Genomic DNA, 26,363 nt, shown 5'->3' with positions numbered 1-26,363 from the left:
CACCAGGAGAAACAAAAAAGGAAACACACAAAATGCTACTATGGGTGTTTAGTCAGTGTCACAAATAAAAAGAAACTTAACAACTCTTTTGTTTATCTTCCCAGTTGCATTTTAATTTTTTTCATTGTGACTACTACCTTGTTTTATGTAAGTAGTTGAGTTTAGTTTTAGTTGAATTGTGATCTTTTTTTTTTTTTCTTCCTTTTTGAAAAAGATGCTTAAGGTTGCTGGGTATATTACTGAGCAGTATTTACACGGACCCACAGCTAAATGCCTCCCGCTTTCCGTCACCAATTCTCTGGGTGAGTTGCACTGGAGAAATCCAGCAGGAAGGAATAAATGGTGACTGGCAGAGGGAGTGAGCGTCCCCTAACCAGAATCTGAAAGCAGCAGAGATCCAGATGGACAGTCAGGGGGAAATGAAGAATGTGGAAAAGGAGACAAAAAAGCTTAAGCGTGAAAGAAAGGAGAGGAGTGTTCCAGGAATAAATACAAAAAGATCCAGGAATAAAAAGAAAAATTTGGGGTGGGGGGCGTATAATAGCTAAAGGAAGCTGGGCACCTGTCAAAGGGAGCAAGGACAGCAACAGACGGTTCAGTTTCAGAACAATTTGGAATTGGTGATAATTCAAATAAAAATTCCATTTGATTGTTGCTAATTCATTCAGATTTTTTTCATTCAAAAAATAATTTTAAAGATTTCATTTGTAGGGCTCAGTAGGCTAAGCATCTGCCTTGGGCTCAGGTCATGAAAGCCCCACGTGGAGTCAGGGCTCAGCGGGGAATCTGCCTCTCCCTCTCCCTCGGCCCCTCCCCCATGCTTGTGGGCTCGCTTGGTCGCTCTCCCAAATAAATAAATATTTTATTATTTTATTTATTTATTTTATGATTTCATAATATTTTATTTATTCGAGAGAGAGAAAGGGAACAGGGGGAGGAGTCGAGTGAGAGGGACAGGCAGACTCCACACGGAGTGCAGAGCCTGACATGGGGCTCGATCCCATGACCCCGATATCATGACCTGAGCTGAAATCAAGAATTAGACACTTAACCTGTTGAGCCACCCAGGTGCCCCCCATTCAAAAACTTTTTACATACCCATCCAGTACAGAATGGCTCTGGTCTAACTTCCATGAGAGCTGGGCTTGGGGACTGTCTTACTTACTAGAGCTCATATAAGAGAATTATGGCACACAATTTGCCTTGTCAGTGTTGGCAGATCAATCCATCTGTGTCTTCCTATGAAGATGGACTCATTGTATGTTTTTATTAACCGTAAGAAGAGTGAAGTATCAGGCCGGATGTTTGGAGCCCTTCTGTATCCATGTAAGAGAACTATGTAAGTAGTTAAGTAGGACAGTCTGTGATTTTATTCTGTGCCCTCGGGAAGCAAAAACAGGAATTAAAAACGTGAAGATTTATTTTCCAGAGGAACTTGTGTTCACTATTAATGATCGCTATGATTAGACAATAAAAACACAAAAAATTAAGGTCTTTGGCATCCCTTTACTGGTGAAATAAAAGGATGTGATTATGTGGCTAGAGAAGATAGATACATAGGTTGAGGCATATTTATGCAAAGTTCTCACCAATAGCTCTTTTTCTGTCTTTCTGTGGGGCTGGTTCTTCTGTGGACCTAAAACACAAATTTCAAAATGTTTTTTTGGTCTTAATTTTTCCACCTAAAGCAAATGGAATAGGAAACTTTGTTGACAAGTGTTGTGAGAAGTAATTCATTGATAAATGTAAATGTGGCCAAATGGCAAAATGGCACAGGTTTTAAGTGCCTGTTATACCAGCAATGTTTCTGCATTGTAAATTTGAATTTTAAATTATATGGGGACAAATACTCAGCTTAGAACAATGCAAGTTTTAGTTTCCTCGGAGTGTTTATGAAAAATGAGGTAATTTGAGAGCTAACCACCAAAATCTATTTCAGATTATTTTTTCAGATGCGACATATTTCGTTGATTTTTTTCTTTATGCATTATTATTTAAATATTCAGATTTTTTTTCGTAGCAACAAGGGCTATTGTATTAATATTTGCAATGACACATTAATGTGTGCCAAGAATGATTGTGTTATGTGGTTTGTTTATACCAGTAGTTATTTTTGATGTTAGCTATTCGGTGCAAAATACCATTCGTACACGTTATGGGAACATAAACTTTATTGCTGTCTCATTACCCTGCCGAAGACAAATATGAGCAAAAGAATAGCATCCTATATTAATCTTCCAAAGATTGGTTATGGGTAACCCAAGTGATTGTATTATAGTTTAATTAATGGAATAAGAAGGGAATAAATAGCTTTCAGTGCTGCTTGATAAATGTAATTCTCTCCTGGCAAGATACGTACAGTGAAAAACGATAAAACAGTTCTGAGGGAATGCCTTTTTGTCTAGTTCGGTAATGCAATTTTCTTTTCTCTGCTCATAAAAAAAAGATATCTCCATCCTTAGGCTATATTTTGTAGTGTCATTTTAGGTATTCATTTTTGGGGGGAAATACTTGCTTCTTTGGCTTAAGGAATTAGATGCCATTGAACTAGAAAAAAAAGTATCTAAAATAGCTTAAATTGTTTTTTGATTTGTGAAATGTAAAAAGTCGTCACTGTACATGAGTGAAGCAACATTAGTTTCAATGACTTTGCCCGACCTTTTTCTCCTCTGCACAAACACTTGTCCTTTGCTAACGGTACGGTGGAAATTTCCCTAGGCAGAACAAAATCGGAGAGGTGCGTTCATGGAGGGAAAAAAAAATTCAGATGAGGCAGCTAGTATTTTTGATGGTTTATTTTGGGTAAATTGTGGACATTTTTCTGTAGCTTTAAGATGTTCTGACAACAAATGCATCAGAAAGAAGTAAGATGTCACTGCAGATACAGAGGTACCGTGAAGGGTAGGGCTCTGAAGGTAAAACAAGGTAAATGTCTTTCATTTTCTTCCACAACAGCATGGTTACTGCCACGTCCTTCTAAACTCACATGCCCATTGCCTGTTAGTTCAACTGGCCAGAACAGAGGCCAGAAGATCAAGATATTTGACTTCTCTGTGGACCAGAAGGCCTTACTCGTTCAATTGGCTTGAAGGGTATTATGGGTTGAATAGCATCCCCCCCACCAAAATTACATCCACAGAATGTGATCTTGTTTGGATGGAAGTAAGGTCTTTACAGGTGTAATTAGGTTAAAAGGAGATCACAGTGGATTAGGATTGGTCCTGAATCCAAGGACTAGTGTCCCTGTAAGAAAAGGAGAAAACACGGAAACACACGAAGGAAAACACCAGAAGACCAAGGGGGCAGAGACTGGAGTACGGAATGCCAAGAAATCCCAGATTTGCTGGCAACCGACAGAAGCCAAGAGCAAATCACAGAACGGACACTCAGTGCCATCAGAAGAAACCACCCCTGCCACACTTTGATCTGGAACTTCTGGCCCCCAGAACCATGAGAGAATAAATTCCTATTGTTTTAAGCTCCTGTGTTTGTGGTAACTTGCTCTGGCAGCCCCACAGGTAACCAATACACCTGGTGAGACAGTTCCTCCTTGTCCCATGGACATCCAGGTGAGCTTGTCGACAGGCTGATGCTCCTAGGCCTAACGGTACATCTGTGAGAAAAAGGGGGCATCTTCACAATTTAAGGGGGTTACTATTGTGCCCAAGTCTCTACCAGCCGCTCAACAGCAGGTGAGGCTTGCCGCCTCATGAACAGTGTGTCCAGAACACAGAATCTCAGATTCTGCCATCTCAACACTACAGAGTATGATGACAAGACAGGAAAAAGCTCTTCAAGAAGCCAGCTCGTTCCTCCCAGAGTATCCTTAATTAGGTATGAGTAGTGTCCAAGATAATGGCTTCCACTGTTTGAAATGGAAAGGGAATTTTGCCCACAGCACCATTCTAATCTGGAGGATCGGGGTTAAGCTGGGACTCCAGAAATGCCTCCTGAGCTACCCCCATGCATGGGCCTGGACTGCCAGGGACTACTCCCCTCCCCCCATGGTGACAAGGGAGCCACGGTCCTAGATGTTGACACCCGAACCGACCACGCCACTTGGGGCGACATCCAGGGAACTGGAAGCTGTTGCCACACCTACTGACTCTGGGAGCACGTCACCCCAGGGAGGGAGGAGCCTGAGCCCAGAACTGTTGGCAGGACTGGCTAGGTCATCGGTGTGACCCAGGACAAAATGAAAATGCAGGCCCCTTGTTCAAAATCAGTAAGAATCAAGGCAGTGACCTCAGAGCAGCAGACCCAGTTCAGAGCCTTAGTAGGCATGGGGCCCTGTGTGACTGCTCCGGTCACAGCCCATGAGACTGGCCCCAGCTGGGGTCTGCAGAGCCCTGCTTCCGGCTTACCGAACCCGTAGATGGGCTGCCCCCTGTGCCGTCGCTCTAACGCACTAACAGGACCAAGTTCAAGTCTGTGAGAGTGGGCAAAACTAGCAGAACCCTGGCTGCAAGGGCCACTGAGAAATGTCCTTTTCAGCAGCCCAGGCTTTCCTGTTGAAGGAAGCGCTTTAGAAGGAGCTAGAAAAGATACTAAGTGAGTCATGGACTGTAGCCACCCAGATGTTCAGGCTGCAAGAAGCAAAGGAAACTTTGTAAAGCTGTGTGTTCTTTTCTCATTTTGTGGTTTCAAGACCCACCCACCTCAGTCTTAGCTCCTCATACCTGACGTACAGCAGACGGAGTAACAGGCACATGCATCTCTTCTCAGTGTGCTGCACCTGCTGGACCCTGGGGCTGTGGTGGTGGCAAAGGAACATGAGGTCCCTGATCTGGAGTTTCCTTCAAGGGGGTGGAAATGAAAAATTAACATGCAAACAACTAAATGAGATGATTTCAGATGATTGTTTCCAGGGGCAGAGTTGTTAAGATTCCAAAACACATCTCAACACCCTTCTCTTCCCTTGAACGCGAATGACAGCATTTTATCTCAGCCTATACCTACTTCTCGACTGATACCCTGATTTTCACTCTTAACTGTCTCCAGTCCATTCTCAACAGCAAGGTTAGAGAAATGCTTTTGAAAACATAAATCAGAGCACAGACATTCCCCGGGCTTAGATCCTTCCCATAGTTTTGCTTGCCCTTGGAAAAAATCCAGACCTCATTATTCCTTCCTAGACCACACACCAGCTGGTCTCTTCCAGTCTCTAACCCTTCCCCCACTTACCCACTGTGCCACACCAGTGTCCCTTCTGCTTTCTGGGACGTGCCATGTTCCTTCCTACCTCTGTCTTTGAACTCACAGTTCTCAGAGTCTTCTACAACTCACTCCTTCTCCCCTTCCAGCTTTGGCTAATGTGTCACCTTCTCAGAAAGTTCTCTGCCCCCCTTGTCTAGGACAGAATCCCTGCCCCACCCCCACAGTTCCTCTGTATCTCAGCATTTTGCTTATTGCTCCCCAAACACTTATGATCTGAAATTATCCAGTCCATATGCTTTGGGGTTTTTCTTTTCTCTCCATGAGGCTCGAGACCTTGCCTGTCTTCTTGAGTCCTTAACCCCAGGCTCAGCGGAGTGCCTGGTGCATACTAGCAGCTCAAGAAATACTTGTTGATGGGCTGACTTACTGACACGTGATGGATGAAAAAATAGCTACATTTGCCAGGCCTACAAAGTTGGGTCATTCATTCATCATTTAGGCAGCAGAAATTAAACTCAAAACCCGAACGACTTTTGGGGATGGCTGTGGAGTTTGGGGAAATGAAAGCAGGGAGTTCAAAGTCACAGGCAGCAATCAAATCATGCAGGTCAGCTGTTCTGGAAAAAAATGCAGGCTGGCTTTGGGGTGAAAAGGCCAGGGCAAAACTATCCAGTAGGACAGATGATCTCATACTTGTTTACTGGTTGTTTCGAGGTTATCCCCTTCCCGTTCACACGCTGCGAGCTCTCCCAGCGAGATCCCTTACTCAGAGAACAGAGACCCTGTCTTTCTCCAGTGGCCCGTGGTGGCCCCCAGTAGCACCAGAGTGACTCCCTGCTTTTTACCTAAGCTCTCCAGAGTAGGAAGATATTAAGCACTGGGAAGGCATGGCTTTCAGGTTTGTTGTATTTTGGTTTTTTGGTGTTTGTCTGTTTGTTTCTGCTCGCTTTCCATGGGCTTTCTCCATAGCACCAGCAAGTAGGGCAGCCAATTCTCCAGATCCTTGGGACTGAGGAGGGTGCAGAGGAGTCCAAATTGGAACATATTAGTCATCTTTGTACCAGGCCACCAGAAGGAAGTTGTCCCACATCCTTCCTTTTTGCTCAAGGTCTTAGTTCGGACCGATTCTTCCAGTCATTTCATCCTCCGTATCCTGACGTGTAACCAATCTTTATTATTTTCCCTCCATTTATGGCTTTGTTGTGCTGCTCCGTTCTCTCTCTGGGCCCTGCTTCTCTGGCTTCCCTCCCTGATGATGTCTGCATTCGGCCCCTGACTCTGCCATCCTACAACATTCCAGTGTGGCCCGACCCATTCTGTTTCCTGGGAGCTTGGGGTCCGCTCACACCCCAGACCCCCAAGTAGCTCTCCTGTCACATCAGCTCTGGGAGTGGGGGGAGGACATTTGAGTGATTGATATTTCCTTAAATATGATCCTGTGATACCTCTGACTACAGGACTTAGGAGAAAAAGCCTAAGGATCCCTAGTTAGCTAGTAGCCCTCAATTATACAGAAGAGGGCTCTGCAAGCTTTCTCTGGAAAGGATAAGATAGTAAACATTTTAGGCTTTGTAGAGCATACAGTCTCTTTCATAACTACTCAGCTCTGCATGAAAGCAGTCACAGATGCTACAAAATGGGTGAACACATGGGTGTGCCTCTCTTCCAATAAAACTTTATTTACAAATGCTGACAGTGAGCCTTATTTTGGCCCGTGGGCCACAGTGTGTGGACCCCGGATAGGATAGATCTTTCCAGATGATATTAAAAAGTCTTCTTATTAAGCCCTTTCAAAGCTTGCTTTATCCCTACCACCCAGATAGGCCAGAGCTCCAAATACAACTTACACATCTGCATACCCATCTTTACTGGTTTTAATCATTTATTCTGTTACTCAGTTGGGCTTATGGAAACATTTGCTCCGCAAAATAAATGCTTGCATAAAGGCATTGGAATGGAAAGAAAGATCATGTGGAACGTATTTTTAGAGGATGTTTAACACCAGTTTGCAATATAAAAGATGGATACAGAGTTAGAGTGAATTATTAGGATAATTGAGGTTAACAAATGATTAATGCTTTGATAATGGGATTGCTAGATTAATAGGAGAGAAACTCCTCTGCTGGGCAGAAGTATCCTCCCTCCCTGTTGGTAATGAAGTAGAAAGTAGCCCAAATAGCGCTTTTAAAAGTAAGTTCTTGATATTAACTGCTCTGTTCCTTATATTCCAAATTAAAAAGCATCAAATCACGGAGTTGGTAGACAGACCTCTGTAGTGGTGGTTGGCTTCCATCAAAGACTGTTTTCATCCTAAGTGCAATTTTCTATCTCCACGTCTTCATAGCTTATTTTGAAATGTGCCATTTTTAGACATGTACTTAGAAGGAATAGAAGGAGAAAGGAAAAACATCAGTAACATTTTAAGTTGGCTTTCGGGTACGTTCTCACTCAGGGCACGTATCTGGACACTGCTTATCTTTGATAAGAAATCAGGAGATGACGATTAGGAGACAGGTAGGAAGCAAAGAGGAAGAGAAGCCTGTATTCCGGCAGAACGCCCTTCCCTACAGTTACCTGGTCCCTGGAGGTCAGATGGGACTGCGGCCCGAGCGAGGACGAACAGGGCACTGACATACTGTTGACTAGCTCCCTACAAGTCGTCTGTGCCGGTGGGGTTCCTGCAGAGTTCCAGAGCTTTCTTTAGAGCAGCAGCGGCCCAACAGGGCTCAGCGCTGAGCAGATATTGCTGAGTCTAGAGAACGGAGAGCCTTAACAAGTAAATTCCACACCCCCTCGAATTTGTGCCTCGGCAGGGAGTCTTCAGCAGGAAAGCCTCCATATGTTTTCCTTTACTACAAGGAACTTCAGAGCATGAGTGCATTTCTCTTCAAACCTCCTCACATTGCTGGAAAACAGAACTGGCTGGCTGATGAGAAATGCCACCAGGAAGACAAGGGGACTCATTCAGACAGAGGTAGGGGAGCAGTTCTCCTTCCGAATTAGATACTAGTTTTGGAGAGGCTTCCTTTTTCCTTGGCTGCTTTACCTTCTGGACTTTGGCAGGATTTTGTTTTGTTTTTAAGGACAGTCTTTGTGTTTCACTACTTCCTGGTAGAGCTTGAAAACTTGGCAAAATAAATATAAAAGGAAGATTTCTGCAAAATGTGTCCCACGGAGGATGGCGTATGCTCTGAGGACCAAAGGATTGTAGCTCAGATCAGTCTTGGCTCTTAAACAAAAAAGCCAAGTTTGCAATTCAGGATTACTTTAAAAAATATCACTGTAAGTAAGTACTTTGTCTTTGTTCTCTTCTCTTCCTTCTTACTCCCCTAATAAGCATCTTTTGCATACTATAATCTCAATCAAGTTATTAGTTGGACTCCTTGAAACTTAAGATGATTTGCCAACTCATAAATTAATTGCAAGATGAGAAAGGGAGTGTCCGGCGCTTACCACCATTTAGCAGATAATATTTACAGTAATGTTTATGTTTTCATTAATGTTTCAGGTGACTATCTTTTGCTTCCGTTCCTCCAGGAACATAAACTGTATTTTAGACTGGAAAATGAGCATGTAAAATTTTCTTCTGAAAAGAGCATTGTTACTACAGCAAGCCAATCACAAAGCTTCTGCCGACTTCTCTGGATTGCTTAGGGAGATGCTCTGGGAAACCTGTAAATCCCAAGAGTAAAATTCCCTAAAACTGCAGCTTCTTGTGAACCCCTTTTGAAAATGCCATGAAATGGTGTTGTAGGTCTAGGGGACGGAAGACCTCAGTCCTCAGTCTCTGGCAAAAGGGCCTTGAAACGTAAGATGTTTCAGCTGCTCTTGCCTTTCCTTGGATGACGCTGTGAAATTGAACAAAATTTCACAACGAAATGAAATTGCACATGTTGGTTCCCGCTCGGGTACCTAGAGTTGTCAGGCCGATCTAGCTGGATGAGGTTAGACAGTGCACAAGTAACTAGGGACATGGACTAGAAGTGGCCAGGGTTCTGTTCCCCTCCAGACTCCTAGTTTCCACCCCACATGTCCCAGGGCTCTCCTCCTCCTGTGTTCACTGTAAATCACGAGTTTACTATTGAATGGGGTCTTGGTACCTTTCTCAGCAATCATTTAAGGAAGGAGCTGGATGCTTCCAAGTGTTCGTTAGCTGATACCTGGGCAAGACTGAATAGAGGAATGATCTATGCCTCCTCTCCCAGTCCCCCACTTTCCCACCAAAGCCATCATCCAGACGACAGCTTTCTGCAGACCGGGTGATCTGAAACAGTGCATTCAAAAGAAAGGTCATCACTGCAAGCCTCTACCATGAATGGAGAGTTGCCTTCTCCCCTCTGACTTCCCTGAGTCTTTAGATCCTGTCTGCCTTGTCCTCTAAGAAACATGATTCCTATTCGCCCTGGTAAACATCAGTCCTGATTGCTAACCCAAGGGCTCCCAGAACCAGCCCTGTTACTGTTTAGCCTGTTAGTTAAAGATTATTATCTGCTAGTCCATCTGTTATTTTCATTTAGGAGAGTATATGATTTCAGGGCCATAAATGTCCTTTAAATTCTCCCCTACATGTCATGTAGGAGTTAGATGTAGTCCAAGCCTGCAGTCCTGTTGTGAACGACGGGAATCAGTGTCCCACTTTTGAAAGCATTAGTGGTAATGGCGCAATCTTGGATGGCCTGAGCAGGAGGGGGTAATCCCAGAACAGTGAAAAATCAAGCCAGATGAGAGTCTGGTTCTTGCCATCCCGGATGGCCGTTGCTTTTAGAGGAATGACTTGCTCCCTGATTTAGCTGTGCGTAAGGATTTGTGGTGCTTTCTATTGGCCATCGTGCTGCTGCCCCCGTGGCCCCCTTATGGTTGCGGACTACTCATCAGTAGGGCAATGTGGGGGCTCAACTCTTAGAAGGGACGGCCAGGAAGAATATGAATTTCACTTCTTGTCATCAGTTAAGAAAATGATCGGTAGATTTCGCCTTTGTAAAGTGTCCTGTTATCTACCTACTAAGTGAGAGCGAGCCTCCATGACTTTATTTCTCTGCAGTCGCAATTATATTGCTGAATTTCAGAGGATCAGGTCATCTCTGCAACCTTGGACAACTCTCCTTTGTCAAGAAAATGGTTGCTTTGAGCAGGTCTTCTATAAGCCCATGTCCTGGAAAAATCCGAGGTCCGGTAATCCTTTGGTGCTAAGAAGCGTTGGTGGTGATGATGATGATGATGATGTCGGCTTTTAGCAAATACTGGCTGCCATCTTCCGCCAGGTATCATACTCAGTATTCTGTAAACACTTACGACATTCAATCTTCCTTACCTAACCTGTAATGCAGGTCATGTAGGCAGCCTCCTTCATGCATTTTAATTGATGAGGAAGAACAAAGATCCAAGGATGCACCTGTCAACCAGCATCCTGTGTTCTTTTTGTTTGTTGTCGATGTTTCTTTCATTCAAGTGTCTAACAAAGGTCGTGGCTTGTCCAGGCTCCTCTCTCTAGTACTTATTCCACAGGCAGCATTCCTAGCAGAAAATAGGCAGCCTAGAATGGGTAGCAGCCTGGCCTGAGGTGTGAAGAGAAATTAGGACTTGTGCAGTGAGTTTTCGTACCTCTGTTGGAAATGGATTTCATTTTCCTCTGCTCTGCATTAACCTCTTCGCAAAGTGTGGTTTCACCCCCACGTCATGCTTCTCTGTGCTTTACTTTTGCAAGGTTATGGAGATAATTAAACCTTGTTGGCTAAAAGCATTGGAATCCTGGGGAGAAAACAGCACATTAGTGAGCAAATGGGTGTTAGTTGTTTGTGTTGGGCTGGGTTCTCATCGAAAGCAAATAAGATAAACAGAAGACATAATAGTTCATTCAAGTTACTGTAAGGTGGGGGCATGAAAGGAGTTCAGGGTTTTTTTTTTATAGTATAAAACATATATTTTAAGTAAAATTTACCATAACTTCTCCGATTGTGAAATTTTTATTAACATATGACAAATTGGGAGAAGCTGGTTTGTATATGATCACTGACGACATGGCATAGGAAATAATGAGAAAATGAATCAAGAACCAATACATTTATAAATTTGCAAATGGAAGACATTGAGGATTTAATAATATTTTCTCTTTGTTTTTCTGTCATTCCTAATCTAACTCATGAGAACATTTTGAGCGAATTTGCCACTTTTATTACATCTTTGAGTCAATGATGGTTTACTGAATATCTCTTAGGGCAGCACTTTCTAGAATAATCCGTGAGTGAGTATAGACTTTGGAGATGGTTTCCAAAAAAGGAGAAAAATTAAATCCAGGTATAATATCCACCCACTTTAGATGCAGAGAAATTTGAAACTAGACTAGATCTTGGATCATCTTATCCAACACCTTTCCGTTATGTATGCAGAAGCTGAAACCAGTGTGAGGAAAGGATTTACACATCCCTAACTAGCTGCAGAAGTCAGATGAGAATTCTAGCCTCTGGCCTCCAAATTCAGGATCTCTTGTGTTTACTTTTTAGTTCTATGTTTTTAAAATAATTTTTTCAAAAAATAATAATAAAGATATAGCCCCATGGTCAGTTATACTGCTCTTTTGCCTTTTAAATATGTTAATATAAAGTATCTCAAGTAGGAACACTTGGGTGGCTCAGTTGGTTAAGTGTCTGCTTTCTGCTCAGGTCATGATTCTGGCATCCTGGGATCCATCCCCACTTAGGGCTCCCTGCTCAGCGGGGAGTTTGCTACTTTCTCTCCCTCTGCCCCTCTCCTCAGAGGGAGAGGAAGCAGCAGATTGCCCACTGAGCAGGGGGTCCCACACAGGGCTCTGCCCCAGGACCCTGAGATCACGACCTGAGCTGAAGGCAGACACTTAACCAACTTAAGCCACCCAGGCACCCCCATAACTTTTTTTTAAATTCAACATTGTTTTGAAGATATATGCATATTGATACATAAGTGTCTAGTCCATTTATTATAACTGCAGGATAATACCACATTGAATGAATAATCCAAGGTTGGTTTATCCAAAGGAAATTTGGGTTGACCTTGCAGTTTTGCTGTTATAGTACTGCAGTGATCCTTGTACATATCTTACATTTGTGCTAGAATTTCTTGAAGGGAGTTACCTTCAAAGGGAGTGGAATTGTTGAGTCGTGGGGATGCACGTCTGTACTAGGTATCGCTGAATTACCCCCCAGACGGGACTGGTTTGTTCAGCCATTAAACATGTTGAGCAGTAGTTCTAAACTCTGACTGACAAAGGAATCAGGGAGCTTTTTCAAATTACTATTGCCTAAGTCCCAGTCTAGACCAATTAAATCAGAAACTTTGGGGAGGGGACCCAAGAATGCTATTTGTTTGAAAGTTCCCCAGATGAATTGCAATGCACAATAAGGGTTAAGAACCATTGATTTAGCATTTCTTTTTCCCTACATCTTTCCCAATGGTTGGTATTATCAGACATTCCATTTTACTCCTATCTTGGAAATAAGGACTTTCTAATTATGGGTAAAGCTGAGTATACATATTCTGGACAGCAATTGGGAAAGGGACTATATGATTTGCAAATATCTACCCCCAGGCAATAACTTACTTTTTCCGTTACCTATAGTATAATTTATTACATATAAATTAAAAATTTTTAATATTGGTTAAAGCTGTTAGTATTTTCCTTTATGGTTTGTATGTTGGGGAATCTTAAGAAATCTTTTCTCACATGACTTAATAAAATGATTTTTTGGTTCTTTTCTTCAAAAAGCTTTACAATAATACTTTTCCCCTGTGAGATCATTAAACAACCTAGGATTTATATTTCTGTATGGTGTCATGTACTGATCAAATTTTCTTTTTTTTTTTTTTTTGTATGAATAAGCAGTTGTCCCAGTATAATTTATTGATTAGTCCATTTTTTTCTCTGTCACATTTAATGCTATTGAGCCTCCATATGTCTGTTTTCCAAACTCTCCTTATACTAATACCACAGTTTTAATAGCCTTGTAATAAGTGAACCCTTTTTTACTATTTTTGTTCAAGTGTGTCTTGCCTGTTCTTAGATATTTTACTATACCATATGAATCTAAGAATCACCATTTCAAGGTTTCATGAGAAACAGTGTTGGGATTTGGGTTATAATTCCATTGAATTTATAGATTATTTAGGGATGAAAAAAATAAAAATAAATAAATAAAAGCTAGATTATTTGGGGATGATTTCTATATCTAAGTATTAAGTCTCCCCATTCATGGAGATGATCTAGCTCTCCATTTATTTAAAGCTTAGTTTCAGGGTGCCTGGGTGGCTCAGTCAGTTAAACATCCAACTCTTGATTTCAGCTTGGGTCATGATCTCAGGATCCTGAGATCAAGCCCTGCATCAAACTCCACACTGGGCCTGGAGCCTGCTTAAGATTCTTTCTCCCTCTCCCACACTGTCCCTCTCTCTTTAAAGAAAAAAAAAAAGCTTTCCTTCATGTCTTTAGTATACTTTACAATTTTCCCTACAGAAATATCCCACATTTTTGCTTGATTTATTGCTAGGTACCTTATACATACTGTTGAAATGTTTGTTTTTACTGTAAATTTTATTTTTTCTTAAATACTCTAATTACTGGATGATAGTTTGTAGAAATAGAATAGATTCTTGTTTAACTCGTTTTCAGTCCTCCTGAACTCCTTATTAGTTTTAAGTTTGTAGATTATTTGGATCTTCTAAGTAAGCAATCATTATATATGCAAACAATGATAATTATGTTCATTATCTTATAATATTTATGTATTTAATTTTATTTCTTTTAGTATATATTGAATTTATTTATATTTATGTATTTATTTATTTCTCCCCCCCCCCCCCCCGCCCCGGCTTGCTGTTACACTTAGCACCTCTTGTACGGTGTGAAATAGAAGCTGTGAAAGGAAGCATCCTATCTTGTTTGAATTTTATATGAAATGCCTTTGACTTGCTGACCTCAAGTGTTGTATTTTCTTGGGTTTTCAGTGAATAGTATCTTTTATCAGGTTAAGGAAGTTTCTTTCTATTTCTGATATGCTCTTAAGTTTTACCAAGGATGTGTTTTGCATTTTATTAAATACTCCCTGCATCTCTGAGAGGTACTTACGGGTTTTCTCTTTTAATGTGTTAATTGATGAATTAATAAATTTTCTAAAATTAAATGATCCTTCTAATCTGGGAGAACCCAGATTAGATCACAATTTTAAATGTTCATTTGAAATTTAGTTTACTAACGTTATACTTAAAATTTTTATATTCAGGAGTGAGATTGGCTTGTAATTTTTCTTACTTATTTTATATCAAGTTTATCTTACCTCATAAAATGAGTTTTAAGAAATATTATCAGTTTAGGCATGCCCAGTGGCTTAGTCGCTTAAGCCTCCAACTCTTAGTTTCTGCTCAGGTCATGATTTTATGGGTCATGGAATCAAGCCCCACGTCAGACTCTGCACTCAGTGGGGAGTTGGCTCGAAGATTCCCTCTCTCTACCCTCCCTCTGCTCTCTGTCAGTCACTCTGTCTCTCTAAAATAAATAAATCTTTTTTTAAAAGGATTATCACTTTCGTATCTTCTTTGGAAAAGTTGATACCAGATTAGAACTACTTTTACTTTGAAAGTTGATAAAAACTTGTCTGAAAGAATCCTGGTGGGGGGTGTGTGTGTGTGTGTGTGTGTGTGTGTGTGTGTGTAAACAGACTTTTCGCTAGTGATGCAGTTTCATTCATGCCTTTGGTCAAGTCAGGTTTTCTGTTCCTTCCTGAGTAAATGTAAGTTGCATTTACAGTGAATTGACTATTTTGGCTAGATTTTCAAGTGCACTGACATAAAAAATGGTTCTTGATAATTCTTTGCTAAAAAAATCTCTACCTGGCTGTAGTTACATCTCAGAAATTTTTCTTTGTGCTAATATAGTCATTTCCCTTTCTCTCTTTGTAAATTAATCTTGCACGAATTTGTCTCTTTATTGGTTGGTTTTTTTTCAAGAAACAGTTTTTGGTTTTCTAGGATTTTGTAATTCTGTCAGTAATTGGCAAATATCCTTGACAGTCAATCAATAATTTAGGTGGGTATATTATTCTAGATTGGCGTTTATTTTCATTCATTCCTTTAAAAATAGTCCATTGACTTCTGTTACTTATCTTCACTTTTGAGAAGTCTACTGTTGTGTCTAATTGTTATCCCTTGATAGATAATTTGTCTTTTCTCGCTAGTTGCTTTCATCACAATGTATCTCATCAGGGATTTGTCTTTTATTTATCTGGATTTTGTCTGAACCCATAGGAATCAGATATTTTAGCAGTTCTGGGACATATACAGCCATATATCTTTGGGAATTGATGCTTCCATAATTCTGTTCTTCTACTGAAATTTATATTAGACAGATTGAGTTTTTTTGTTGTTATGTTGTCTCTTAACTTTATATTTATCTCCTTATCTCACAGTGCTCCATTCTGAGTTGTTTTCTTAAATCTGTCTTTCAGATCATTGTTTATGTCTTCACCTGTGTCTAAACCGCTACTTCGCCTATGCATTAAGTTTTTTCATTCCGTTGCTATAGTTTCTAGATGGTCTGTGATCATTTTGATACTGTCTTTTCCTTTTCATACAGCTTATATTCTCTTTCATATTAGTAATTTAAAACAGTTTAGGGGTGCCTCGCCGACTTAATTGGTAGAACATGCAACTCTTGATCTTGGGGTTGGGGGTCAAACCCTAGACTGGGTGTAGAGACTACTTAAAAATAAAATCATTTAAAAGTTTAAAAATCTGTAATTTTGTTCACTCATTCAAATTTCTTAGGATTCAGAGTCTTTTATTTATTATGTCTATGATGGGAGTCTACTAATGGATGGTTTCTTCATGTGATTTGTAATTTAGGATCATCCACAGGGAACACTATAAAACATGTAACTAGGGGCACCTGGGTGGCTCAGTGGGTTGAGCTTCTGCCTTCGGCTCAGGTCGTGATCTCAGGGTCCTGGGATCGAGTCCTGCATCGGGCTCTCTGCTCAGCAGGGAGCCTGCTTCCCCCCCCTCTCTGCCTGCCTCTCTGCCTACTTGTGATCTCTCTCTGTCAAATAAATAAATAAAATCTTTTTTTAAAAAAAGTCTTTGCCTTCGGCTCAGGTCATGATGCCAGGGCTCTGGGATCGAAGCCCACATCGGGTGCTCTGCTCAGCGGGGAGCCTGCTTCCCCCTCTCTCTCTGCCTGCCTCTCTGCCTACTTGTGATCTCTGTCTGTCAAAAAAAAAAAAAAAAAAGTGTAACCAGAGTGGATATAGCTAACCCTTCAGAGGCATTTTGCATTTATGTTTGCTTAGTGGCCTACAATGTGTCCTTAGGCTAATTTCTTGATTCAGGTTTTCCTGGACCATACACATAGCCTTCATTAGAATTCTGAATAGATGCTATCTTTTCCCTTCACTTGGCATCTTCATAGAGACAGACAGTCATCATTACTGTGTCCATTTGCTTCTACATAGGATGTTAAACCTAAGCTTCTAGGTTACTAAGACTTGCAAGCCCCCTTAATGCAAATCAGAGTCTATTTGTGTCCTTACCACATTGCTTTTTAGATCTCTCTCTTTCTTTTTCACTGTTGCTTTCTCTCTCTCTTTCTTCTCTTTCTCTCTCTCTCTCTTTTCTGCAAACTCAGTAATGTATTTGAAAGAATGATGTCTTTTTATCTGTTACTTCTAAGCATTTGTAGTGGCAAAATGGTCAGACTTTCTTGAGAAAAGTTTTAGAACAAGAAGTCTTACTTTGGTCTTCTGACATAAAAAAAGAAGTCTGAGAGGGGCCTTGGCTGGCATGTTCAGTGAGGTATGCAATTCTTGATCTTGGGATCGTAGGTTCAAGCTCTACATTGAGTGTAGAGATTACTTCAAAGTAAAATGTTTTTTTAAAAGAGTAAGGATTTCACAACTGCTATTCTTCATGCAAAGTGTTCTTGCTGGCTTTTGTAGGAATGCAGACAGACTGTCCAAATATCAGCTCAAAAATTATTAAAGTAATGTAACCCTGAATGTTTTATGACTACTGAGGAGTTGCATTCCTTTGAACTTCTACCATAAACTCAACCACAGCTTGGTGTGTTGAGAACAACGGGCTGGTGGTGAGGAGGGCCTGTATCCTACTTTGAGAAAATTTTCAGGGAGTCTTCTATAGGCGGACAAATATTTTCTGAAGTAGTATGAATGTCTTTTGCTTTTCCTTATTGAGACACTGGAAGGTCATACTTTCTGAAAGGTTCTGATAAAAAGCCTGAAGTGCTTTCTAGCTCTAGAATTCTGTGATTTTCCCACTACCTTGAGACATTTTCCCAACAGATCACGTAGCCTGTTTACAGCTTTGTAACCAAATCTTAGGTATCAAAGGTGTGCAGTCTTCTCAAGACACTCTCTGGTTTTCCCTGCTACTCAGCACTGCACCATATGATGTGGATCATATTCAAAATTTTTTGTTGTTAATATTTCTTGATCTTATTTGTCCACATATAATTTTTATGACATGTCAAAGACTACACTCCCAAGGAAATAATGAGTTGATTAAAGAGAATGTTGGTTATTGAAAGTTATATAAACATGACATATTTTGAAATATACACTGTTGTAAGTTTTTATTACTTCCACTGGACATGCTATCATTTTGAGATATTTTGTCCCAAAATTCTCTTTGGAAGCAACAAGTTAGTAATAAGACACAGTTGGAATTAAAACAAAGGCTTTATTTAAAAAATACAGCAAATATTATTTCAATATTTGATACCCAGAGTTATTTCTGAAGCCTCACCATATTATTTTAGATTAAATATCTAAAACAAATTACTACAAAAATAAATCTATCTCTTTGCTGAATTTTATTCTGTGTTTGGATTGAGGTGGAGTCCATTGTTAGCTGCACGATCAGAGCACAGACGCTGAGTCTTTTTATTTTCTTAATTAAGAATTACCATTCCAAACCCTTGTCAGTGGTTTACAATGGCAGTAATCCCTACCAAAATAGTTGTTATTCTAGATCCCAAGTGGTTGGCCAGAACATTAACCTCACCTTGACCCCTCATAGTCACAGGAGAGAGAAACGAGGGCCAGCAATCATGTCTAGAAAACTATAGAGCTTGGGGTGCCTTCTAGATTATATAACTTGCCTTTAAAAATAATTAGAATGTGTTTGTCATTTAAAATGACTGGAATCAGCAGGACTAATGAAAATGTTTAAGGCCTTATCAGTCGGAACATGAAGGGCTGGCTCCAGAAAGTGCTGACCTTGAAATTTTTGCATTGCTTTTGTTGATCCTGTCTGCTGATGCACACGGTCTGCTGATGTGTGGCTTGGCCAGCCATAGAGACTTACTCATCCATGATATATGTGGAAGGGGCTTCCGGGCCTCTACATGTGCTGTGCCACATTCCTCCTGTTCTCCAACAAAGCTTTTAATTGGAGGCTGTGACTAATGAGCATGAAGTCCCAGTAGAAATGGAGCCCCATCTTCCACCACCCATTAAGATGAGCTCAAGCCCCGGGCTTATCAAACTTGAACCAGGAGAAGCTAGGGCCAAAGGCTTGAGATAAAACAGTCACTGAGAGTTTCATAAACTGCATTAATAATCCTTGGCCAAATTAAACTGCACATTTAGTGTTACTACCCAAGCTATGGGAGCCAAGGTCCTTCCTGGCCCTGGTCATTAAAGGCGACGTCGCTCTTTTCAGGAGAATCCGGATTAACCCCGCTTTACCTAAGGTTTCTCTGAGGCTGTTTCTCCAAGTAATCTCCTGTCTTTGTGCAGAGAAGCAATCTCATTCTTCCCGAGATCATGTGGGATGAAGTCAGTGCTGGAGGTGGGCCATAGTGAGTGAGCTGGTGAGAAATGTACAGAAAATCTTGATGCAGATGGTTCTGCTTTAGGATTTCTGTTACTTTTTTTTTTTAATTTAAAATTTCAATTATGTGCCTTGCCTGCAGTGTAATGGAGGAATAAGCAGATTAGAGGAGAAGCAAGACAAAGAACTCATACCCGTTACCTATTATTTCCTTTATTTGGCTGGGAATGTCAAATAAATTAGGTCATTAAAAATCAGTAAGTTGCTGGGACCAGGGAGGGGCTCATGCTCCTTTCCTAAGACCTTAGCCCTGATGTTTGAAAGGACGCTTGAAGTTCTCATTTGGCCTTTGGTATGTTATAGACTTCATACTTCTAAGTGGCCTAAGTGACTCTGAAGACATATTCAATAAAGACACTTTAAAGTCCTTGAAATATACAAAAATTCTTAATTTTAAAACTGTTATATTCTTGCCACTTTTATTGTTGATTTTTATTTTAAACAGCTGTCTCTCTACCATATGACTCTATTATTTCTTGTGTATATATATCCGTATTCTATCATTTCTACATATCCATCTCATTTACTTTATAACTCTGTTTACACATTCCTGGAAAATTGGCTTGAATGCCCTTTTATCCTGTCCACATTGGCCATTCAGCCCTTGGTTTTTCATGGAGCTCTTCTTTCTTTCCCCTTTTGTGGCATTCAGTTGGCTCACCATTGCTCTTAATCAGGTCCAGATTCATGATCACAGACCTCATGAGTCTCTGCCCATATACCCCGTCTCGCATTACCTTTGACTCCCCAGCCTCCTCCTCTCACACGAAAAATGAGTCTCCTCACATTGCTTCCACGTTCAGTATGTAAGTTACAACCTAGCCTTACGATGAAAGCTTCCTCGATTAAAACTGTTGGTTATTTGAAGTTGTTACTGGCTTCAAAGACATGATATAACTTGAGCAGTTATTTCCTGCATAAAAACATGGGTAACTGGAAAGCAGTTGGAAGGCTATGTTTCATTATCTTGCTGGATACCAGATTATAGGCTCTTTTAAGTCAATTACCAGGTTTCAGGTCCTGTAGTATCATGTGGGAACCCATGAACCCTTAATTTACACAATCAGTACCACAGCAATTAATAATGGTGGTGGTCTCCAACTCTCTCTGTAAAAATGAACTTCTAGCAGATAGATACCGAGAACATAGAGTTGGCAGAATACCATGGAGTCCCTGCATTACACTTAAAAAAAAAAAAAAAGAAATTATACAGAAGTAGGTATCCAAGAACCACCCAAAGCAGATAAATCACCCAGCTGCTCATAAAATTCAGAACAATATCTGTTGAAAGTGCTTTTTATGCACCTAGTGACTGGCATATAGTAGGTTCTCAATAAATATTAGATGTACTGTCATTGGACTGTATTTTCAACATCATGTGATTAATCACCTTCATTAACTTCTCCAGCCATTTTTCTATAAAATCTCTAGCTATTTCAAGGTTACTTTAAAGACTCCTAAAGGCTATTATGAACTCAGTGCAGCAACTGGCGGTCACAAACTTTAACAAAAGTTGAAGTTTTCAGCACTGATAAGATAGTGACAACAGCTCTTGCTCAAAGAGAAGTGAGAAATGAAAGATTACTACATGAATGATTTAGTTAAAACATAAAGAATTATTACACTTCAATGTTACTGAATATTGAAACAAATAATAGTGGAAGATATGTCATCACCTTTCTTATATTTTATTAAAAATAGGAGTACAAGCTGTGGTCCAAGGTGAATTTGGAGACTGATTTAAGCTCTATAGACTTAAGATTTTACACTTATCAATAATAGTTACCTTGTTCTTTGATTACACGGTGTTTCTTTTGAGTTATTTTAAATTTTAGAACATTGAGGCAAAGATGTTCAAATTCAACCTTGGAGCTTAATACATCCTATCTTCTGCCAGAGACATTTTACTGATCCTGTGTTATTTAAAGGCCAAGTAGAACTGTTATGGTGAAAATCTGAAAAGAATGTCAGAACTAACGCAGTATGGAGATCACATTTTCACAGAAATAATGATTCCAAGTCTTGTAATTTAATTTTCATGGTTAAATGAACTTGTCTTTCTCCTACTCCAGAAATACAGCCTACCACATCCTGAACTGCAGCCCCCCAGAAAGGAGACCAAGTCCCTAAGTTGGAATTCCATAATTATGCCCACCCCACACCTTCATACCCAGTAGCAATTTTTTAATTAAAAATGAATTCTAAGCCTATAAGCCTGTTCTCCCTGAGAAAATCATGGGAGAGAGAAAGATGTGCTCTATATTTCTCTTAACTAAAAATAAAGTCACTTAACCTAGAAAAGCAGTGAGACTTCTATGTCAGGTGAACTGTCGCAGAGAGGAAGAGACTGTGTTACCTGGAACCGAGAGAAAATATGTTTCTGGCACTTTCTCAGGGGAGTTGAGAACATTCTTCCTAGGAGCATTTCCCTAGCTTGATTTTATGAGTAGATTATTAGAATCTAGCCCTCTGTGTTTGTGGGCATAGTTCTGTGATAAACAGTTTCCACATTTCAGTGCCTCCCTCACAGAGAAGTGAGAAATGAGAGACGACTACATGAATGAGTTAGTTAAAACATAAAGAATTATTGCAGTTCGATGTTCCTGAATAGTGTGTGTATTACTCACACCATTATAGTGCCTCATCACTTTATTATAAAAGTGTGTGTATTACTCACAACATAGTCCAATGGCGTGATGATGAAGATGGTGTAGGGGCTCTGTTCTAGGCGGAGCCATCCCATCAGGAACCCAGTCTACTTATAATGTGCAGGTTTGCTAGCTTCTAGAACCCTCTAGAACCTTCTAGAACCCTTCTAGAACCTTCTGCATTCAGCTGACCTGGTAGAGAAAAATCTCAAGGGACTTCCCAGAAGGTCTTCAGGAGCCAGATCTGAAAGTGGTGTATGTCACTACTGCCTCGGCCCATAGGCCAGCACTCAACCCTACGCCCCTACTAACCGCAAGGGAGACTAAGAAATGAGGCATAGGTGGATGCCAAGAGGAGGTAGAGTAGGATTTGAGGACCACAGAGCAGCCTCTGTCGCATCTTCAGTAGTTGTGAACTGGGTTTAATTGACAGAATATGTGGAAATAGCCCCAGGGTTGGTCCTGGATGCTAGCAGCTATAGGAAAGTATAGGACCAGCATGTCCATTCCAGAAAGCTAGAGCTTTATGCTGCCTATTAAAAACAGTGTTCAGTTTTAGCTGCTATGAGAGAAATAAGATGAGTTGGAGATTGTCTCTGCCCTCAGGCTTAAATAGTCTCCTCAAGGAGTAGGCGATCTGTATGACTAGCTATGTTCTAGCTTCTATAAAAGGACATTAAACCAGAAGTTTCTACTAAGGACCCTCTTTCTAATAGACCGGAAATTTGAAAATGGGGTAGCAGATCAAGGTGCAGGTTTTCAAAGGAAAATCAAGAAAGGGTTCTATGATCTAAACTTTGACAGCTACAAAGGGGATAGGGAAGGTCCCCGAGAGTGAAAATTGAAAGAAAATTTCATGAGGAGGATTTCTATTTTAAAAAATTAAATTTAAAAAAACGTTTTAATCGCGCTGTGTTTTCTACCTATACCCCTAAGGATGAAGGCTGTGGGACTATCTGCTGCCTCATCTAAATTTCAGTATGACTAACTTCAGCAGGACCATTTGGAGAACTTGACACCTATCGCCTGAGGTTGGGAGAGGGGATATAGTAGACTGATGTCTCTCTGCGGTCTGAGAACCTTGGAGGAGGATGCTGCCTACCTATTCAGATGGCGGGCGCGAAGGAAAGTTGTTGTGCAGTTGAAATCCTCCTGCCTCTCGAGTTTGTTCAGCCAAAGGATGCACTGGGGACTTCTTAGATTCTGTCCAATATGGCCACTCAGATGGGCCCTCAGCAGAGAGAAGCTGGAAACGGACCACTAGATGCCCATGGGCTGGGGGGGATGTCACCAGCTGAGCTAGAGCCATCCTGCCCACGTCAGAAAGAAGAACACAGAGTGGAGAACCTCAGAAGAGCCCATAAAAGTGGTCTTAGAAAGAGTTAGCTTTAAACAATAGCTTTAGGGGCGCCTGTGTGGCTCAGTCAGTTAAGTGTCTGACTTCGGCTCAGGTCATGATCTCAGGGTCCTGAGGCTTCGCTGAGTTGGGCTCCCCGCTCAGCAAAGAGTCTACTCGTCGCTCTCCCTCTGCCCTTCCGCCTGCTCATGCTCTCTCGCTCTCTCCCGAATTAATAAATAAAATCTTTTTTTTAAAAAATTAGCTTTAAATATTAAATATTTAAATATAAGCTCCCTTCTGATTCTGTGAATCAAAAAGATCTTTCCTGTCCCTCTGATCTCTCTTCCTTACTTCAACTATGAGGTTGGAGGTGGGTCAGGAAGAGCAGGAAGTGGGGGGAGAAGGATGGGAATGAGACAGATCGAGGACACCAAGGACACCGAGGACACTGTTTCTGTTGAGGCCAGCGTGGGCTGGGAGGTGGCGAAGAAGGGTTCGCTTTGAGTGACGGTTCCAGCGCAGATGAATAGTGGGCTGGACATTCGCATTTCTGAATTGAGACCGTGTTTTGGAATCTGAAGAGAACATAGAATGTTTTCTTAACTAGGATTGATCAAAAAAGTCATAGTTCTGCTGGAGTTTTCAGAGTTTTTGTCACGGGCAGGGGAAGAGCTAATCCTTTTGCTCAAGCTTAGAGAGACGTTGACAGGCAAAAAGAATGTTCTTTTATGAGTACAGCTGACAGAGCCGATCTGTTCAATGTGCCATTTATTTTTGAATTCTGGTGGAGTGCCCCAGGAGAAATACAAAGAAAGTGCTCTGGGAGGTCAAATCAAAAGTCCTTGCTTCTAGCTGGAGTGGAAGTGGGAGATTTGGGATGGGCTGGGGAGGATAGGCAGCTGATGGTGCTTTGTTAAAGGTATTTCTAGGAGAGCAAACAACATAAAAAAGCAAGGAATGAGTCAATATAGGTTCATCCTTGTTTAAAAAAAATGTACAGTCCTGTTGAGTGACGTTGATAATGGGGGACACTGTGGGTGTGTGTGTTGGAGAGTATGGGAAATCTCTGTACCTTTCTCAATTTTGTTATAAACCTAGAACTGCTCTTTTAAAAGGTATTAAAAAAATCATGGAGATAGAAAAAAAACATAGCAGATGCATATAAAATAGCAATTCGTTCCGTTTGGCTGAAGCCAAGCATGGGGCAATCATGGAAAATAAGGTAGAAAGTGTTGGCTTCTAGCTTGAGTGAAAGACCTAAGACATGCTCGAACCCTCTGCAAGGAGTCTGCAGAAGTGACAAGGCATAAAGCGGGAGGCAGGTGACCAAGGCAGAAGGCAAATCCTCGTAGTTAGGCCGACCTTCATGGGAAGTAGCCAAATGTCTACCGTACGGTGTCCAGCAAGGTATGGGGCGTTAATTGTTACCTAGATGGATGAGGCTGATATCCAAGGGGGGTACTGATGTGATCAATAAGGTGTGAAAACAAGGAATTGTAGGCAGTGGGGATGGTAAATTCAGGAAGCTGTGGTTGAGGGTAATCAATTCATCGTAGAGTAGGTTTAGGAGTGCTATGTATATAGATAGGAAAAGCTTCTTTTCAGACAGGGAGCTCCAACACACCAGTTCTGTGACCTGTGACAAGTTGTCTTCCCTAAGCCTCAGTTTCCCCCATAACAATATATAATAATACAACCCACACAGACGGCTCAGTAGGGTGCCTGGCACATTTATAGGGACCGAGAAAAGCTAACACCTTTCCCTTTCCTTTAAGGGGGAAAGGTTGGAGATTCTTGATAAGCAGAATGCAATTCAGGTGATGGCCCCTGCCTCCGTGAACTAGAGAAAAAAAAATCCAGAAGTCACAGGGAATGCTTCTTCATGGACCAAGCCCTCAGTGTCAGTAGGGGAAGGCCATAGGTCAAGGGATCTTTAGATCCCCTCAGTGTTGAGCTTAGGGCAAGAAACATCCGCCCTATGGCCATTCTGAGTCTGCTGGCCTTGGGTGGGATTGGTTAGGGGACTGAGTGGGACTGAGTTTACAGATCCCAGATCCTTAGTGTCTGGGAGGTGGTCTGGGAGACGGAGGTGAAGTGGAGAGAGGGGAGATGTGCAGAAGAAGGAGCTGGAACATGTTTCTGAGCCCCTCTCAGTCCTTTAAGGAGGGTGAGGCTGGGAGATGGGAGAGACCGAGATGATGTATGCCCTGCAGCTGTGCGGAGGCCAAGGTCAGCAAGTGCAGCAGCCCTGGGAGTGAAACCAGCGTGGTACAGGCCCTGAAGGCAGGAATGGATGAGTCAGGATGCAGAAGCCCTAAGCACGACCCTGCTGCGAGACTCTCTGGGCCTTGGTTTCTCCGTCCATCAAATGGAGTCAGGGTGACACTTTACTTACCCATAGTCTATGATCTGAAACTTGGTCCACTAAAATTCAGCCGAAACAGAAGACTAAATAAAAATGGTCCTTAGGGGCACCTGGGTGGCTCAGTGGGTTAAAGCCTCTGCCTTCAGGTCAGGTCATGATCCCGGGGTCCTGGGATTGAGCCCCACATTGGGCTCTCTGCTCAGCGGGGAGCCTGCTTCCCTCTCTCTCTCTGCCTGCCTCTCTGCCTACTTGTGATCTCTGTCAAATAAATAAATAAAATCTTTAAAAAAAAAATGGTCAGTCAGTAGTCAGTGTCAAGGTTGTTATAGGCTTCATGCTGAAAACATGGAACGGTTTGAGTATTCCCATGGCAGACCATGCATCAGGACAACATACTGACATAAACATGATTTTTTTTTTTAATACATCTGACATTGTAGTGACTCTTCCCAGAGAACTCAAGATGCACATTGAGGCGGGATTAGAGTATGAGCTGTTCACAGGAACAGAAAGGTGGAGAGCCCACTATAAAGAGATTTAAAAAAAAAAAAAAGCTATTTTTATTTTTAAAAGAGCAGTGTGGATCCAGTTAGTGTAGGGGCAAAGGATGTATACATCTCCATATGCTCTGGGCCTACCTGTGTTGTGCTATAGTTTCTGGAATCTGCAGACTAATGGGTAATTGATGCCTGCAAAGATAATTCTGAGTCATCAGTAAATGGATAAATTATGTCCAAAAATCCTCTACTTGTTAAAGAGATAGGGAGGGGACTGGAGTAGATTTTAAAACTTCTATTCAAAGTTATAGAATTTTAAAAATTTGAGTCTTCATTCTATGAAGGCAAGTCTTCTTTCTAGGAACATTCATTTATCTAATATTTGTCTTTTGTAGGTCAAAGTACTCTTACACAAGCCCACTGTAACTATAAAATACACAGCCTGCTTAAAAAAAGAAACAGATCAGACCATAGTCAAAGGAATAGTC

General features: G+C 41.2%; 2 long non-coding RNA genes across 2 annotated transcripts in view; one reads left to right on the top strand and one right to left on the bottom strand.

Moving 5' to 3' along the window:
- LOC131838160 (uncharacterized) overlaps positions 1 to 3,621 on the top strand; it is a 349,742-nt gene extending 346,121 nt beyond the window's left edge. Inside the window, exon 5 of the long non-coding RNA XR_009356507.1 lies at positions 2,956 to 3,621. This is a non-coding gene — a long non-coding RNA (uncharacterized LOC131838160). The remainder of the gene's footprint in view (positions 1 to 2,955) is intronic.
- On the bottom strand, positions 1,496 to 21,780 carry LOC131838163 (uncharacterized). The gene is made up of 4 exons (XR_009356511.1): positions 21,704 to 21,780; positions 10,759 to 10,905; positions 4,680 to 4,796; positions 1,496 to 1,636 (listed from the first exon to the last, which is right to left on the bottom strand). It is a non-coding gene; the product is annotated as an uncharacterized LOC131838163 (long non-coding RNA).
- Between the last annotated feature and the right edge of the window lie 4,583 nt (positions 21,781 to 26,363).

This window comes from Mustela lutreola, chromosome 8, assembly GCF_030435805.1.
Source record: "Mustela lutreola isolate mMusLut2 chromosome 8, mMusLut2.pri, whole genome shotgun sequence".
NCBI lineage: Eukaryota > Metazoa > Chordata > Mammalia > Carnivora > Mustelidae > Mustela > Mustela lutreola.
The sequence above is the reverse complement of the archived record's forward strand: the minus strand, read 5'-3'. Positions and strand labels throughout refer to the sequence as shown.